The sequence below is a fragment of the Mytilus galloprovincialis genome, chromosome 10 (genome assembly GCF_965363235.1).
Source record: "Mytilus galloprovincialis chromosome 10, xbMytGall1.hap1.1, whole genome shotgun sequence".
Classification (NCBI taxonomy): Eukaryota; Metazoa; Mollusca; class Bivalvia; order Mytilida; family Mytilidae; genus Mytilus; species Mytilus galloprovincialis.
Window position 1 is genome coordinate 2,644,809 of NC_134847.1, and position 16,822 is coordinate 2,661,630.

The 16,822-nt window shown below is 30.8% G+C and overlaps 1 long non-coding RNA gene across 1 annotated transcript; it reads right to left on the reverse strand.

Moving 5' to 3' along the window:
• Window positions 1-14,708: 14,708 nt before the first annotated feature.
• LOC143048931 (uncharacterized) lies at window positions 14,709-16,437 on the reverse strand. Its single transcript, XR_012969942.1, has 2 exons — window positions 15,827-16,437; window positions 14,709-15,160 (listed from the first exon to the last, which is right to left on the reverse strand). It is a non-coding gene; the product is annotated as an uncharacterized LOC143048931 (long non-coding RNA).
• Between the last annotated feature and the right edge of the window lie 385 nt (window positions 16,438-16,822).

Sequence of the window (16,822 nt, forward strand, 5' to 3'; positions counted from 1 at the left end):
CATAGATGTGTCTGCTGGAGATACAAACTATTTTATTTTTTAGCCATGGCGTTGTCAGTTTTTTATTCATGTATGAGTTTGACTGTCCCTTTGGTATCTTTCGCCCCTCTTTATATAGAAAATTGCATTGTTAGTGCTCTCCCGTGTACAATTCTTGCCAGCCATTTATGCAATTCCGTATTGCCCTTGGACAGATAAAATATGATAATTGATGGGGACATTGGAACTTTTGTTTTTTATTTTTATCAAAATCAATGCGAACAGAAGAATGCATTATTACAGAGCCCTATGCATGTAAATATAAATATTTTCGTTTGACAGAGATTTAATCTGGTGCGCACCAGTTTGAAATATCGTGTGCACGACTTTGAAACTCATGCGCAATCGTTTAAAACCGCAGTGCACGACTTTAAAACTAATGTGCACGACTATGAAACTCGTGTGCACGACTACGAAACTCGTGAATATGATTTATGATTTTTTTACATTTTAAAATTGGTGCGCATAATTTTCAAACGCAGTTTGACTGTCTCTGTACTGGTTTGAAAGTTGTGTGCTACATTTTGAATGTCCTGCGCACGAGTTTGAAAGTCGTAAACCGGATTAAAACTTCAGCACACAAAAAATGATAATATTTACATAGCACGTCAGGGTCTATGTACTATTCTCAAAGACTATACACAGTGGAAACAAATAGTTCCAAAACAAAAACATAAAATAAAAACCTGATCAACAATATTATCCAATTCCCTTTTAAAATATTCGTCTGTTATGAGAGGGCTATTTTTTAAACTTGAAAAGTGTTTTTAATGTAATCGTAAACATTATCATACGACAGGAGCAAGATATATGTATTAGGCCTTTGACAACTCTTTAACTGTTTTTGTTCTTATACATCCTTGGGTTTCAAATATTTGGCTTTAAGCGTTCCTAATGAAGGTAAATTCAGAAAAACACTTCGGATGAATAAAATTTATAACGTGATGTTTTAATTTGTTTATTTATGAATAATTTAATTTTGGATGTAACGCGTCTTCTGATTGGCTGACGTTATTTTGTTATCAGCCCATAGACATAATTTAGACATGTGACCGTGACATCATCAACGTTTTTCATGGTTTTCTACGGTTTAAAATGGAATTTAGAATTGAATTATAAGAAATGCTTTTTTTTTATTTATGAATATGTCTGTTTGCAAGTGTACACAAAAAGCGCACTATCTGCCCTTCTTGGACTCCGATTCTGACAGTAACTGTAAATCTCTACTGCTAGTTATACTACTACTACTACTACTACTACTACTTCTAGTATTATCAGGTCTTTCCACTTTTCTGTGGAAAGACCTGTTGTTTTTCTTCTTTTCTTTTTTTTTCTTCCGCCTAATTTTGTTCTTGCGATAAATATTTGTTTCGCAATGTGTCGCTTAGATATTAAGAATATGATATCGAACAGTTTATGCGTAACCGAATACTTTTCTTTGTAGAAGTTATTTCGCCAAACACTGTTTTCCTTGTGTCCACGACTCCTTCGCAACCGTAAAAGATTACGACAAATTTTATTTTTTTTAAATTGCTCGTTATATCCTTCGCATGATTTGTCCAATTTCGACCGAAGCAATATGAACGCTCCATATGAGACTTATTTCCCCTTTTGTATTTGAAATTTTGAAATGTATTTTAAACTGGAACACCATAAGTGATAGAGACCTAGGATCTTTTTATTTGAGGTGCTTGGTCCAAAAAAATGAAAATTATGTCAAGGTCAAAGGTCAAGGTCATATTCTAATTTTTGATTTAGGCTTATTTCCACTCATTTTTAGAAACTGTAAGATATCTACAAATTATTTTGACTTAATTGTTAGTTGCTACATGTCGTAACTTAATAATTTTAGTTGAAAGGGTGCGTAGACAATGAATGGGAGTTTTTGCCCCTATCATATCTAAAATTATGTGTAAAGTGATATAACTTATTAACCATACATATTAGAGACCTAGGGCCTTTTGATTTGAGATCCTCAGTTTGTGACCTTGAAACTGAGGTCAAGGTCATATATTAATTTAACGTTCTAGATTTTGACCTTTGCTTTAAATTCATATCTATACATCATAAAGCCATATGAACTGACATTTTAGACTGATTTATAATATTTTGATATCGAAATAGATATTAACTGGTGGAAAGACCTTCAATTGTTCTCTAAAGAATTGGTTTTTAATTATTCTTATTATTGTTATAAATACTTCTACTAATACAGCTGCTAATATTTGTCCTACTTCACCATAACATGCCGTTTCTACTTCTGTAGTTTCTTTTTCTATGAAAGCTTCAAACACTATATATACATTGAATGTCTCAGATAAGGTCGCACATAATAAAACTACTTCTGTTTGTATTACTATTACTACTATTTCTAATACTATTTCTGGTATTTGTATTACTACTGCTATAAATTATTGAAAGTAGGATAAGATAAGGATTGGTGTTATGAAAATTTGCTGTTACAATTTATTATAAAAACAGTTTAGATTAAGGATTGTATCTCCCGCATGCGAAGCTTTGATTCCTTGCTCGGCTTTGGCTATACATGTTTGTTCTCATTGGTTTGTAGCTCTTCACCTTTTAAATAAGCCTTGGATTTTCAAACATTTTGGCCTCGAGCATGAATGAAGAGACATTGATTGGTTGTCGAAATTCGTATCTGGTGCAGAAGAATTGGTACCGTTTGTGTTATTGGACAGTTTTAACCAGTACAGTTTTTGACAGTTCTAACCAAGTACAGTTTTGGACCGTTCTATATTATAACAGAACCTGGAGATCTATCTCGAGAACCGTTCCTGAGAATCTATCTATTTTTATTTTAATTTGCTAATACATGTAGTACTACATTAAAGTATTTATTTTCTTTCATTCGTTCTTTCTTTCTCAGATTTATCTATTAATTTAGTTTCATTTATTTGATTACATTTGTTAATTATATTCATGTATTTCTCATTCTATCTATATATGTAATTTGTTTTACATTCCTTCAAATATTTGCACACAAATATTCAAGAATATCTATGTTACTTGTGTTTGTATACCCCTATTTAACTATAATTTAACTATTATGTCTGTTTTTTTTTTCACACATTGTTGTCAATATAATCGATGTTTTGTAAACAACTGTCATACAATTATGAGATTTAACTAGCTATAAAATCACGTTTCATCTACCATTTTCTAAATAAGAAAATGTCTGTACTGAGTCCGGAATATGACAGATGTTTTCCATTCGTTTGATATGTTTGAGCTTTTCATTTTGCCATTTGATAAGGGACTTTCCGATTTGAGTTTTCCTTGGAGGTCGGTTTTTTTGTTATTTTACTTTTCAGCATATGCCACCGTTTCCATGTTCATACAAAAACACTAAGGTATTGTTACAAAATATTTTATGAAGTGATGTTATCTTTGGGATTTCGCTGCATATTTGAAGATACAATGCTTTTACTCTATATACTCTATTTGCCCATATATTTGTTTTGTCTGGTTTTTTTTTCATTCAATGAAATATTACAATTCCTGCATACACGTTGATATTAAAGTACCTAGTATAGTTCAAGCATGTCTAAAACATGTTCTTATATGCATTCACATTATATGGGTATACTGTTTGTAAATGTGATTCGGTGTTTTAATGAAAACAATTAGATAAATCGAAGATCAGCATAAATCGATACTAATTTGTTTTTAAACGTTGTATTACTACTCAAGTACCAGAAGCACTCAGAATGTATCCACTTAAAATACTTGAAGATGTGGAAGTTGTTCTATATTAGTGTTTCCTGACAAATCACTTGAACAATTTCTGACAGTTCAATCAATATAATATATTTTAATTAATGTACCCTTTTTTTTCTTTCTTCCTTTTCCTTTTTTAATTTTCGTTAATTAATTTATTTAAGGTTCTTTCAGTGATCTAAATTACTGTGTTTTTATTCATTTTTTTGTCTATTCTATATATATATGTATTTTCTTTTAAATGTATCAATATTATTTCAAACATAAGTGATACTGATGCTACCTTTATACATCATGTAAATAAATTTCAATGATAATACTTCACCCCATTGTTAATGTTATTATTACAACAGAATGTTAAATGTCGGATTACACTTGGACAGCATAATTAGGTCTTTCCAATTTTCTGTGGAAAGACCTATTGTTTTTCTTCTGATTATTTTTTTTTTTTTTTTTTTTTTCTTCCGCCTAATTTTGTTCTTGCGATACACATTTGTTTCGCAATATGTCGCTTAGATATTTGGTATATGATATCGAACAGTTTATGCGCTTTTGAAATTTACCCTGCGTAAACGAATACTTTTCTTTGTAGGAGTTATCTCCCCAAACACTGTTTTCCTTGTTAGCGCATCTCCTTCGCAACCGTAAAAGATTATGACAAATTTATTTTACAAAATTGCTCGTTATATCCTTCGCATGATTTGTCCTATTTTGACCGAAGCGATATGACCGCTCCATATGAGAGTTATTTCCCCTTATGCATCTGATATAAGTGATATGAATTTCTATCTTATAAATCATAAGTGATAGAGACCTAGGATTTTTTGATTTGAGGTCCTTGGTCCCAAAAAATGAAAATTAGGTCAAGGTCAAAGGTCAAGGTCATATTCTAATATTTGAATTTGGCTTATTTTCACTTATATCCAAAGACTGTATAAGATATCAACAAATTATTTTTACTAAATTGTTAGTTGCGACATGTCGTAAGATGTAAATTTTGATTGCAAGCGTACGTTGAATGTAAAAGGGAGTTTTCTCCCCTCTTGTATTTAAAAATACGCGTTTGGTGATATAACTCATTAACTAAATATAATAAAGACCTATGGTCTTTTGATTTGAGGTCCTTGGTTTATGACCTTGAAATTGATCTCAAGGTCATAGCTTAATTTGACGTTCTAGATTTTGACCTTTGCTTTTATTCTATATGTATACATGATAAAGATATACAACTTTTAGAAAAAGGTATCAAACCATTTAACCTTGTAAAAAACAACCGGAAGTGACCTTTTGTAAACCGGAAATAGCTAATTTTTTGTACTTTATTAATATAAAAGTATATAGAACCAGATATTTTTGGAATCAGTGTCAAGTAAATATTCAAATATAATCCGAAGTAACATTTTTCAAACCGGAAGTAACAAATTATCTCCCTTATTTAAAAAAAAATGTATGGAAACAATATATTTTTGGAATCAGCTTACCAGGAGCTATCATTTGACGATTGAAATGACATTTTAAACTTAGTTTCACAACTTTTCATATCAAAATACATTGTTTTGATGGAAAGACCTTCAATTGTTCTCTGAACAATTGGTTTTTAATTTTATTTATGTATTTCTTATTTTATCTTTTTATCTTCAATGTACTTTTTTAATTTGATCGATATCTGTTTTTAATGAATTACCTATAGATATCGTTGTTATATTTATCATGTTTATATGGCATGTTCACAAATGTTCATGATAATACTTGAACATAAATATAGTATTACAAAAGATTGTAAAAATCGTATTTCAAGACAATTTCCACCTAAACGATAAAGTCAATGTGTACTCAAATTTGAAACAATTTACTCTTTCTAAAAAAATATATAAGTAGTATTATTGCAAATAATTATGGAAATATTAGAAGCATATTTTCTTACGACTGAAGCAATACTACATACAAATACAATGTTGTTGATTACACCTTTATTATAAAGATAGAGAATTAACATAACTACGTACATATAAAACATAGTAAATGTGTCTAAATAAAGGCAACAGTAGTATACAGCTGTTCAATAGTCATACATCGATTAAGCGAAAAACAGTTCTGGTTACAAACTAAAACCAAAGGGAACACATAAACTATAAAAGGAAAACAACAGAACAACAGAAACAATGAATTGCAACAAAAACAAACGTTAACTTACATACATAGAAATGGACTATTTGATGACAACTGCCATATATTAATTGATGCTTTGTATCCAGAATATTATTTACTGGAAAAATGCAGATAACCGCCAATGTCCAAAATCACGATAGTGTTACTGCTCTACATGAAGTCCGAACGGACTGTTCTAATCCTATGCAGACGGTACACTCGTAGCAGGGATAGATATGCTTACCATTTTGACGCACCGATTTAGTTTATTCTGGAGCTGATGCGATTCTGTCGTGTTTTTTTTTTTTTGTCGAGTTAAAATTTGAATAACTGTTGACTACTGTTAATCTATCCTAGATTCGATTGTAATAAGTCTACCCTAGAGAACTTATCTTGATAGATCTTATCTTGAACGAATCCTGATAGTTCTTTCGTAGAGCTAGTCGAAAGGGTTCTATATTTCCACCGTTTTAGATAGTTCTATCTAATTATGTAGTTATCTAAAACATTGATTTAGTTCATGTTACTCATTTGTTTTCTTTCTTTCTTTTCTGAATATTATACATGAATTTGAGTTACCTTATTTGATAAAACTCAGTACTTTTGTTTATTTATTTCTTGTTTTATATATATATATATAATGCCTAAATGATAACAACAATATGCATCACAGATAAAGATTAATGGATATAGAGGTAAACTGTAACGCAGTTTTTTATAATAATTTGCCTTTAAAAGTCTGATTGATACGCAAGTACCGGAAGCATTTTAAGTGTATCTACTTATATAAGTCTATAAAGCCTTGTAAACTGGTATAAAGAGACAATCCCAATGAAAATGTAACGATGACTGTGTAATCTAATTTTAGATATTTATCTTTTCTAATGTTTTTAAGGAAAACATAGAACTTGTACTTTTTGCTATTAATTGTGAAAATCTTAGCAGCATCTCTTTTCTCTACTAAAGCCTTATAACATACATATATAATATTTTCGCCTAACAATGATTTAAAATATTGATTCATAGCAGAACTATAAATTAAAAAAAAATATGGCTTTCAAATCGATACTTTGTATTTATCATATGACTTAAAAGAAAATCCAGCTATCACAGACTGTTCTAATTTTATAGTTTATTTTATATTTCTATGTGATATATAGTCACTGACCGTGAATAGGGTTAGGTCACGCCTACCACTTTTTAATTCATATTGAAATGTACACACTTCAGCGAGGTAGTCACCGACACAAATCCTATATTTATCCTACAAAACTGCACAATAAATATGTAATTGCTATTGTTAATTGATAAATGTTGATAGTTTCTTACATTCATTTCTTATTCTTGATATTTTATTATGAAATCTGCCACACTCGTTCATTAATCTTCATGAATTTTATAATTTTCTTTATCAGTTTAAATTTAGCAATTCATATCCGTCAAAGTAAGAAACTTTTCTAGGGTGAACCTTTTTATAATATTTATAAAAAGCAAAATGATAACACAAGATGGGTATCAAATTGTTTCAGATCGGAGTATAAAGATTCCTATTATTATTGACATATTGACTCATGATATATACAAATTAAAGGTGGACTAACTTGACACATTGACGATACAAGGATTCGTCACAAAACGCAAAGAATGCTCTACATAACCTTAGGTTTTATATAAAAAAATGATAGTAAAGACTGTATTTTTTAATATATGTTTCATTTTCTTCATTTGCCTATACTGAATATTTTTTTTATGCAAATGTATTGTATCCTACAATTATTCGAATACGCATGCAAACGATACTTTTATAATAAATAATAGTTTGATTATAATGTATCTGAAGCATTTGTTTATACTAGTATATATTCATATTCAATAAATATATTACTTGTAATTTTCGTTCAGTTTTTAATTTTAACTTTTAGATAAATGATAATTAGATGTAAAATTATATGCAGATGTCTAATATAATTTACCATAATAGTATTATCTCTTCTCAAGTATCGGAAGCACTCAATGTGTAACTACTTATCATAACCTACATACAAGAAAACATGTAATAACGAATGTACGAATGATAAATATCTGATTGAACAGTTTAATAGCATAATAGGTCATATTTGATATGTTCTTGATAACCTTTGAGAGTGTTAGATTATCTACGAGGAAAGTAGGAGTTGGAAGGTATTAGAATTGTGTAACAGGAGGGAAAAGGATGTACAAGTAATTATCATCTTCTTGAAATTAGAACATAACATCGTTATCTTTGATAAATGCTTCATTAACCGATATACCAAACCTGAGATTACTATTACGCAGTAGTCTCAGACCAAACTAATCAACTATATATTAAACATCATGAATGTCATAGTGAATTTCCTCATAATTGTATAATTGATATAAATGAACCTAATATCTGGGGAACACAATTAATACTATATATTTTTGTTTGACTTGCGATACAAATATTGTGCTTTCTCAAAAAATCTTTGTTCAAACGTTTAAAACCGGTTTTATATAAAATTGAGTATTACCTCAAATACATTTGCTTTAAACTACACATATTGGTATGTATAACATAAAAAGTAAGTCTCATTAAAGATTGGGTTAAATGAAATGTAATCAAATTGAGATTGCAAATAAACATAACAGAATACATTATCGTAAGTTAGAAATAGAACATATTTTAAATTCACGTGTTTCGTTATTACATTAAAATAACAAATCTGATAAACTTGAGATATCCTATACGGTAAATTCACATAAAAGGTATAATACAAAAATACCGAACTCCAAGGAAAATTTAAAACAGAAAGCCCCTTCTCAAATGTCAAAATCAAAGCTCAAACACATCAAATGAATGTACACATAATTTATCCCTTTATTGTTGATGCGTAAGAAGCACTTCCAAATTGACTTTCATAAGAAACGCTGATACCAAAAACAAAAAAACAATAAACCAAAGGTTGTGTATGTACTTTTAAATACAGAGAAACAATTGTGATTAGTTCTAATCAATCTCAAAATTTATCAGAAACGGTAAAAAAAAAAAAAAACTGCTCTAGAAATGTCAGTCGATTAGAACCCCTTTAGAACAGTTTCTGACAATACCAGTTTTACCCTAGAACTGTTTTGGATTGTTCCGACTATGAATAGTCACAAACTGTTCTTGAAGATAACATATCATGATAATTCTAAAATATGACAGATTCAGACAGTTCTATATGATAACAGATCTTGAGAGATCTATCCTAGATCCGTACTTGGCAGTCTTATCTATTTATATAGTAATTTGATGCAAATGCAATATTTTCAATTAGGTTATTTTGAACATACCTTTTCTTGCTTTCATAAAACAATTTATTCAATTAATTTAATTATGTTTATAAAGCTTATTATTCTATTTATAAATTCATTTTATTTTTAAAATGTATCTATGACATTTGATATTGATTAATATTATGCCAAATCAATATGCATTGGTTCAATTTATGAAATATTATTTTTGTGTGTATTTATGTATTTATCTTTTTAGCAATGTGTCTATTTTATATAATTCTTTCATATAATGGCAAACAAAATATGCACGGGTAGCGTTGTTTTCTGTAGATTGCACAAGGCAATATTTCTAAAACAAAATAGACCAAACAATCATAGTATTATCATTAAAGATTGTAGTATATGAAAGGTATAAGGTACAATCTGATTTTTTTGCAGATATTTTTTCTTTTACTTGGTGAGGTAATTTGCTTGTATACTAACATTTGTGAAAATCGCTCTCAGTTGTGTTTCAATTTATAGTTGTCTCATTGGCAATGCTACAACATCTTCTGATGTATTTAAAACAAGCTCCTGACTAGGCACAAAAACCTGAATAGTTATGTTAACGTGTACTGTTAAAAACTGTTATGTTAGTATTGATGTTGCCATACGAAGACATCATGGGGCATAGATGATTTGTTGTATTAATAATTGTGTTAATTCAATATGCACTCCTCATTGTGACAACAAGGTGTTCCGTAACAAAGTGTTTCATGTACAGTATACAACCACAGCCGGACCACCATTTAGCAACAAAAGTCACATCTGTAATAATGTAGTATAAACATCTAACAAGTTTGTAATCAAATATATACTTCTCAGTAACAATGACATTAAACATAAATTGTCATTTATAATTAACTTTACATTACATTTCTAATCAAATACAGGTTGAAAACACAAAGAAGCTGCATCTACATTGAAATGAAATTTAAATACTTAACATGCTTAAGGGGAGACAAATCAAATAAAAAAATGTATTGATGGACAAATTTTAGATGAAAAAAATATCACTTACATCATCTTTTAACACATGTTGTTAATTGATAATATGCATGAAGTATGTCTTACATTTAACATGTTTAAATACAAAGTACTTATAAAAGCATAATTATTATGAAATAGTTTATGTTTATTTCTGTATTTTTTTAACATCACGTCATTGTCATTTCCTTAATACTTGCATCGATCAAATCACGTCTTTCAGCTAAAATCCATGCCATTGACCAATCATTTGTTTATGTATGGTTCATTGTGACAACAAAGTGCTCTTTTGCAATATGGTATTTTTCATCTATGTGATGGTATAGTATAGAATCACAACCAGCCCACCGTTCAGCGACAAAAGTAAATTCTATAGCAATGCAGTATAAACCAAGTGCAGAAATTCATAACAGAAATCATACACGAGGTGAGATCCACTTTGGTGAGGTTCAGTCTTATCATTCATGAGATGGTCTACAGATTCACGTTGGGAAATTTGATCTAATCATACATGAGATGGTCTACAGATTTACGTTGGTGAGGTTCAGTCTTATCATACATGAGATGGTCTACAGATTCACGTTGGTACGGTTCAGTCTTATCATACATGAGATGGTCTACAGATTCACGTTGGTGAGGTTTCGTCTTATCATATATGAGATGGTCTAAAGATTCACGTTGGTGAGGTTTAGTCTTATCATACATGAGATGGCCGAGAGATTCACGTTGGTGAGGTTCTGTCTAATCATACATGAGATGGTCTATAGATTCACGATGGTGAGGTTCAGTCTAATCATAAGTGTGATGGCCGACAGATTCACGTTGGTGAGGTTCAGTATTATCATACATGAGATGGTCTACATATTCACGTTGGTGAGGTTTAGTCTTATCATACATGAGATGGTCTACAGATTCACGTTGGTGAGGTTAAGTCTTATCATACATGAGATTGCCTACATATTCACTGTGGTGATGTTCAGTCTTATCATACATGAGATGGTCTTCAGATTCACGTTGATGAGGTTCAGTCTTATCATACATGAGCTGGTCTTCAGATTCACTTTGGTGAGGGTCAGTCTGATCATACATGAGATGGTCTACAGATTCACTTTGATGAGAGTCAGTCTTATCATACATGAGATGGTCTACAGATTCACGTTGGTGAGGTTCAGTCTTATCATACATTGAATGAGTTCGTCTGTCCTTCGTTGAAAGTTCACTGTGCAGTTCTTGGTGAATGACAGTAAGTTTTATTTTCTTTCAGAACGATAGCTCTTTGTTTTGAAGAATCAACCTGGACGATATCAAGTTTCAATGAAATTTGCTTCAAGGCATACTATAATGACCTGTGTAAGGTCATCATTTTTTCCTGATTAAAATGCAATATATAGTTTACTTAAACATTCAATTCATTTGATAGTTAAAGTGCGTTGTTGCCTGACAATGGAAATATAAAGTTTCCTAAAACATTCAATTCATTTGACAGTTAGTTTTAGTGCTTTGTTGCCTGACAATGGAAATATAAGAGCATACGATTTTACTACGAAAGAAATTGCTACAAATACTGATACAGCCTGAACTGCAGATACTATATATTGATGATCCTGTAAATCTTGAAGCGAAGCTACAATAACACCCCCCCTTTTTCCAAAAAAAAAAAAGAAAGAAAAAAAATAAACTAAGAAACAAACATGCAAAGACTGCTAGATGCAATTGGTTCAAAGTGACCATAAAAGATATGAAACATTTTTTACGGAACAGATTCTGCTATTTATTGAAGCCACGGAGGTGATTTAAATATTCTTGCACCCTTTACACAATCATTCACAAAACTTCATATTATTTTTCTTTACCTGTATGTACAAATGCAAGATCTTTATAAAATGTATATCAAAGGTGTATATCAAAAGTGTCAATGTTTATCAACTATTTTTATAAGAGATGTGTCTGCTGGAGATACAAATTATATAGAAAATTGAATTGTTAGTGCTCGCACGTGTACAATTTCTTGCCAACGAATTTATGAAATTTCGTATTGCCCTTGAATGCATTATTACAGAGCGAGACCTTTATGCGCCATGTACATATAGATATTTTCGTTTGATGGAGATCTTATCTTGTGCGCACCAGTTTGAAATATCGTGCGCACGACTTTGAAACTCATGCGCGATAACTTAAAACTAATGTGCACGATTAGGAAACTCCTGAGTATGATTTATGATTTATGAATATTTGCCTTTATTGCGCATAACTTTCAAAGACATTTTGACTTACTCTATACGGGTTTGAAGTTGTGTGCTACATTTTGAAGGTCCTGTGCACGAGTTTAATAGTCATACGCACCATTTTAAATCTTGAACCAGATTAAAACTTTAGCACAGAAAAAATGATACTATTTGCATAGCACTTAAGGTGCTATGTACTTTTCCCCAAGACTATATACAGTGGAAACAAATAGTCTTAAAACAAATTGGATCAAAAGTTTTATGCAATTCCTCTTAACTTATTCGTCTGGTATGAGAGGGTCAATTTTTAGCACTTTCCCCCTTTCTTCCATTTTGTTTAATTTCACCGTCTCCTCGAGCATTTTGGTTGAAAACGTCGCATTTCCGCACGCTATATTTAATTGGCACGTTTTGACGTCGGGCACTTTCAACTAATTGATCCCCATGTCTCGGCATCTGCCTTGACTAGAAAAACCTCATTATGGACAGAAAAAATAAGTTCCATGCATAGAGATACGAATAACATTTATTTAAACTATATTTTTATACCTTGTGGGCTTAAATACGGCGGATAATCGTGGTGTAAAGTTGTTTTCTGTATCATTTTTTTTGTCAATTTTGACGAATGTCGATTGCGTCGGTGTTTTGTTTGGAAATGTATGTTACCGAATTTATTAGACAACATGGCTATCTTAATTGAAAACTTCTGATATAAAATCGTACTTTATGTCAATTGATCAAATAACTATACGTGTTCTACGGCTAATTTAAAGAGAAATCAGATTTTTGATAACGTCTTGAAAATGCCGTTGTCATAGTGAACAAAGGGGAATAATCAAAAGAACTTCATAAAAAAACGTCGGTCTATTTCGATCCCACACATGCAATGAAATATTACCAGCACTTTGAAAAAACCTAAATCAATTGCAAATTTAACCAAGCAGTTAAATCATGGTTACTGTTTATGTCAGTTAAAGTTTTTTCTCTAAAGATAAACTGAAGACAATTTTATAAAAGAAATAAGCTTACTGCAATTGATACATGTATTTAATGCAGTTATAATTTTTTATCTGCTTCACAGAAAAATCAATTACACATGTATATCATCAAAAGTGGACAAACAATTATAGTCATTAAATTTATATAGAATAGAATGGAATAGAATATTTTTGTCTACTAGATTTAATATTAATACAAAGATATAAAATAAAAAAAAATTCCTTTGAGATTTATAAAGTTCAAACTCATTGATTACTGTGCCAAACAAACCACAAATATTTAACAGTAAATGGTATGATACTAAACCCCTAACGGGAAGGATTGTGCCTGATGTTCATATGATGAAATCATAATCTTTCAGTCAGTTTAATTGAAGTCTGGAGCTGGCATGTCAGTTAACTGCTACATTTGTAGTAGCCTGTTGTTATTTATGTATTATTGTCATTTTGTTTATTTTCTTTGGTTACATCTTCTGACATCAGACTCGGACTTCTCTTGAACTGAATTTTAATGTGCGTATTGTTATGCGTTTACTTTTCTACGTTAGCTAGAGGTATAGGGGGAGGGGCTCTCCTTTTAGTGAAAGAGTAGCCATTGATTAAATGTGCCACCAAATTAATCCTGAAATCAAGTTGGGTGTATCTTTTTTTTCTTTTTTTTTTACTTGGTTGAAATGGTCATACAATACAAAGCCATTTATTACACACAAATTAGTGAAAAGGAAGAAAAGAAATTTCCACCACTTTTTTTAGCTTCTTCCAACAGGATATTTTGACCGAAGTTGGTCACAAATATTAATATCAACACCATGAAAGTTTGCCTGGTAATTAGTAATAAATAAATTTGGTGAATTTACTGTCTTCTGATTGGTTAAAATAATCAATTGTAATGGCGACACGCCCACTCTAACGTTGTGTATTCATACGCAAACATCTGTGTACGTTGTTATTCGTATTTATATATATCTTTGAGCCTTATTTTTGATAGAAATTTATTTATAATGAATGGCAATAATTTATTTTAAATTTATGGAACCATAAAACCAATTTTTGACTCTTCACATTTAATATAATCCGCTTCGCGGATTATTCAATGTGAAGAGTCAAAAATTAATTTTATGGTTCAATAAATTCAAAATAAATAACAGCCATTCATTAAATGATCCGTGGTCTTGTGATTTGTTTAACAGTACCATCTTTCTGCCTCCTTTCAGTAATATCACTCTAAAATAATTGGTATACAACAAGTAATATATTCTGTGAGTACATATGTTTTATGTGCTAAAAGTATCTCATTTATACATATATTCTGTATATATTAAGTAAATGTTTTGATTTATAAAGGATCAATTGCAAGGATAACACATTTTTAATTTAAACTAAAATAATTGTATTAAAACATAATTGATTGATTGTTTGCTGCTTAATGTCCAGTCACGAATACATCATCATGACATGGATTATAAGGAAGAGTAAACGTTTTTTTAGCTACTCGACATCTTTCAAGAACAGAGTCTAATAGAGGCCTAATTCTGGCAAGTTTGTCAGTAGAATCCGCCTCCGGCTCATTCACATGTAAATACTGTGTCAGCTTTTCATATCTTTTTACAGGCATGACCTCTTTTACACCTCCATTTGCAAGGAATGTATTTGTCGACCATAACAACTTGTAGTCCGGAACTTGTATAATCCCTATTAGAATTAGGATTCCTAGAAAAGATAAAATATACACTTTTTACTTTTTGTCATAAAAATGTTACTTTTAATATCACTTTTAAATATACATCATGTACATGTGGATATAGGCTGTACATACATATCTTGACATGTAGAATTTCTGTGTTAAACCTACTTCTACTTTTGAGAATTATAAAAATACATGTAACAAGCAAACACAATTTTAAAATATCAGACATGTATAAAGGCATGTACAAACCAATAAATATTTAAAATAAAAGCATGTGGTTTGATTGCCAATGAAACAACTCTCAATCCAAGTCACAATGAATAAAAAAATAAACAATTATAGGTCAACATACAGCCTTCAACATAGAGCCAAGGCTTACATTTTGTACACAAAACAGCAAGCTATTTAAAGGAACCAAAAATGTAAAAAACAAAAGTCTTATCTACAACATGAGAAAGGAGAAACACCTATGAACCGCATCAACAAACGTCAACCACTGAATAACAGGCCTGTACATAAACAGTGCAAAAATGCATACATCACATGTACATGTATATACAAATGTTTATCAGTTTAATAAAGGGAATTTACTATGCATTTCAATTTAATTTTCTTACTATCAACCAAGCTTACAATAAATCGTACACGTATAACCATTGTTAGTTTGTACAGATATTGTTTTCACTTACCTAAATATGCAGACATTTCAGCAAAATCTGTCTCCGTCCAGTTTGTGTCATTTCGTCCGGCTAGCTGCTGTTTGCGTGTTGCATTTAGGTTGGTCTCTTGGGCATGTTTACTAATCATGTTTGTGCCAGTTCACTAACATCAGCATTCAATAATACTTTAGGTCCGGTACGTTCGTTAAACTGTCGAACATTTATATCTTGATTAGCCTCGCTCCATATTATCTGATTCATGTCAGCATGTCAGTATCATCATTTCCATCCTCCTGATCCTACACGATTTCATCATCAATATCATCTTCCTCCTCGCCAACCAACGGTTCATCTATATCAGATACATTCCCGTTATCCTCACCTTCAATACTTTCGTCGTCTGATATATTTTGAAGGGCTGGTCCAGACACAATTTGTTCCTAAACATCCCATACACTCGACCTGCCGGAGGCCGCCATATTTGTTATTGTCGTCTGTTATTAATACATTTGTGTACATGTGAGAATATCATGAATATTCATCGATTAAGTGTATAATGACCGCCCATTTCCTACGATAAGCACTGGCACTTGTCTCCTTTATTGATTTTCAAATGTCACAACATTTATTTGTACGTTAAATTTTTACATTAACGTTTTGAAGACAAGATGCATGAAAAGCGTAGGAAAGCGTAGTTGCAGGGGAAGGGGATAAGCGTAAAAAGCGTATGCGCGGTGTAAGGGGGTAAGCGTAAAAAAAGTATATGCATGGTAAAGTATTAAACTTGAAAAGGTTTTTGTTTTTTTTTATGTAATCGTTAATATTATCTTATAAAATGAGCAAGATATATTCATGATCTTTGTTGTTCAATTTTGTTTACCGCTCTTCAACTGTTTTTGTTCTTATACATCCTTGGGTTTCAAAAAATTAGCTCTGAGTGTTTTTTATGAAGGTAAATATATTGACCATGTTGACCGTCTCAGGAAATGTTGCACACATTACAACTACTCTTATAACTATTACTAG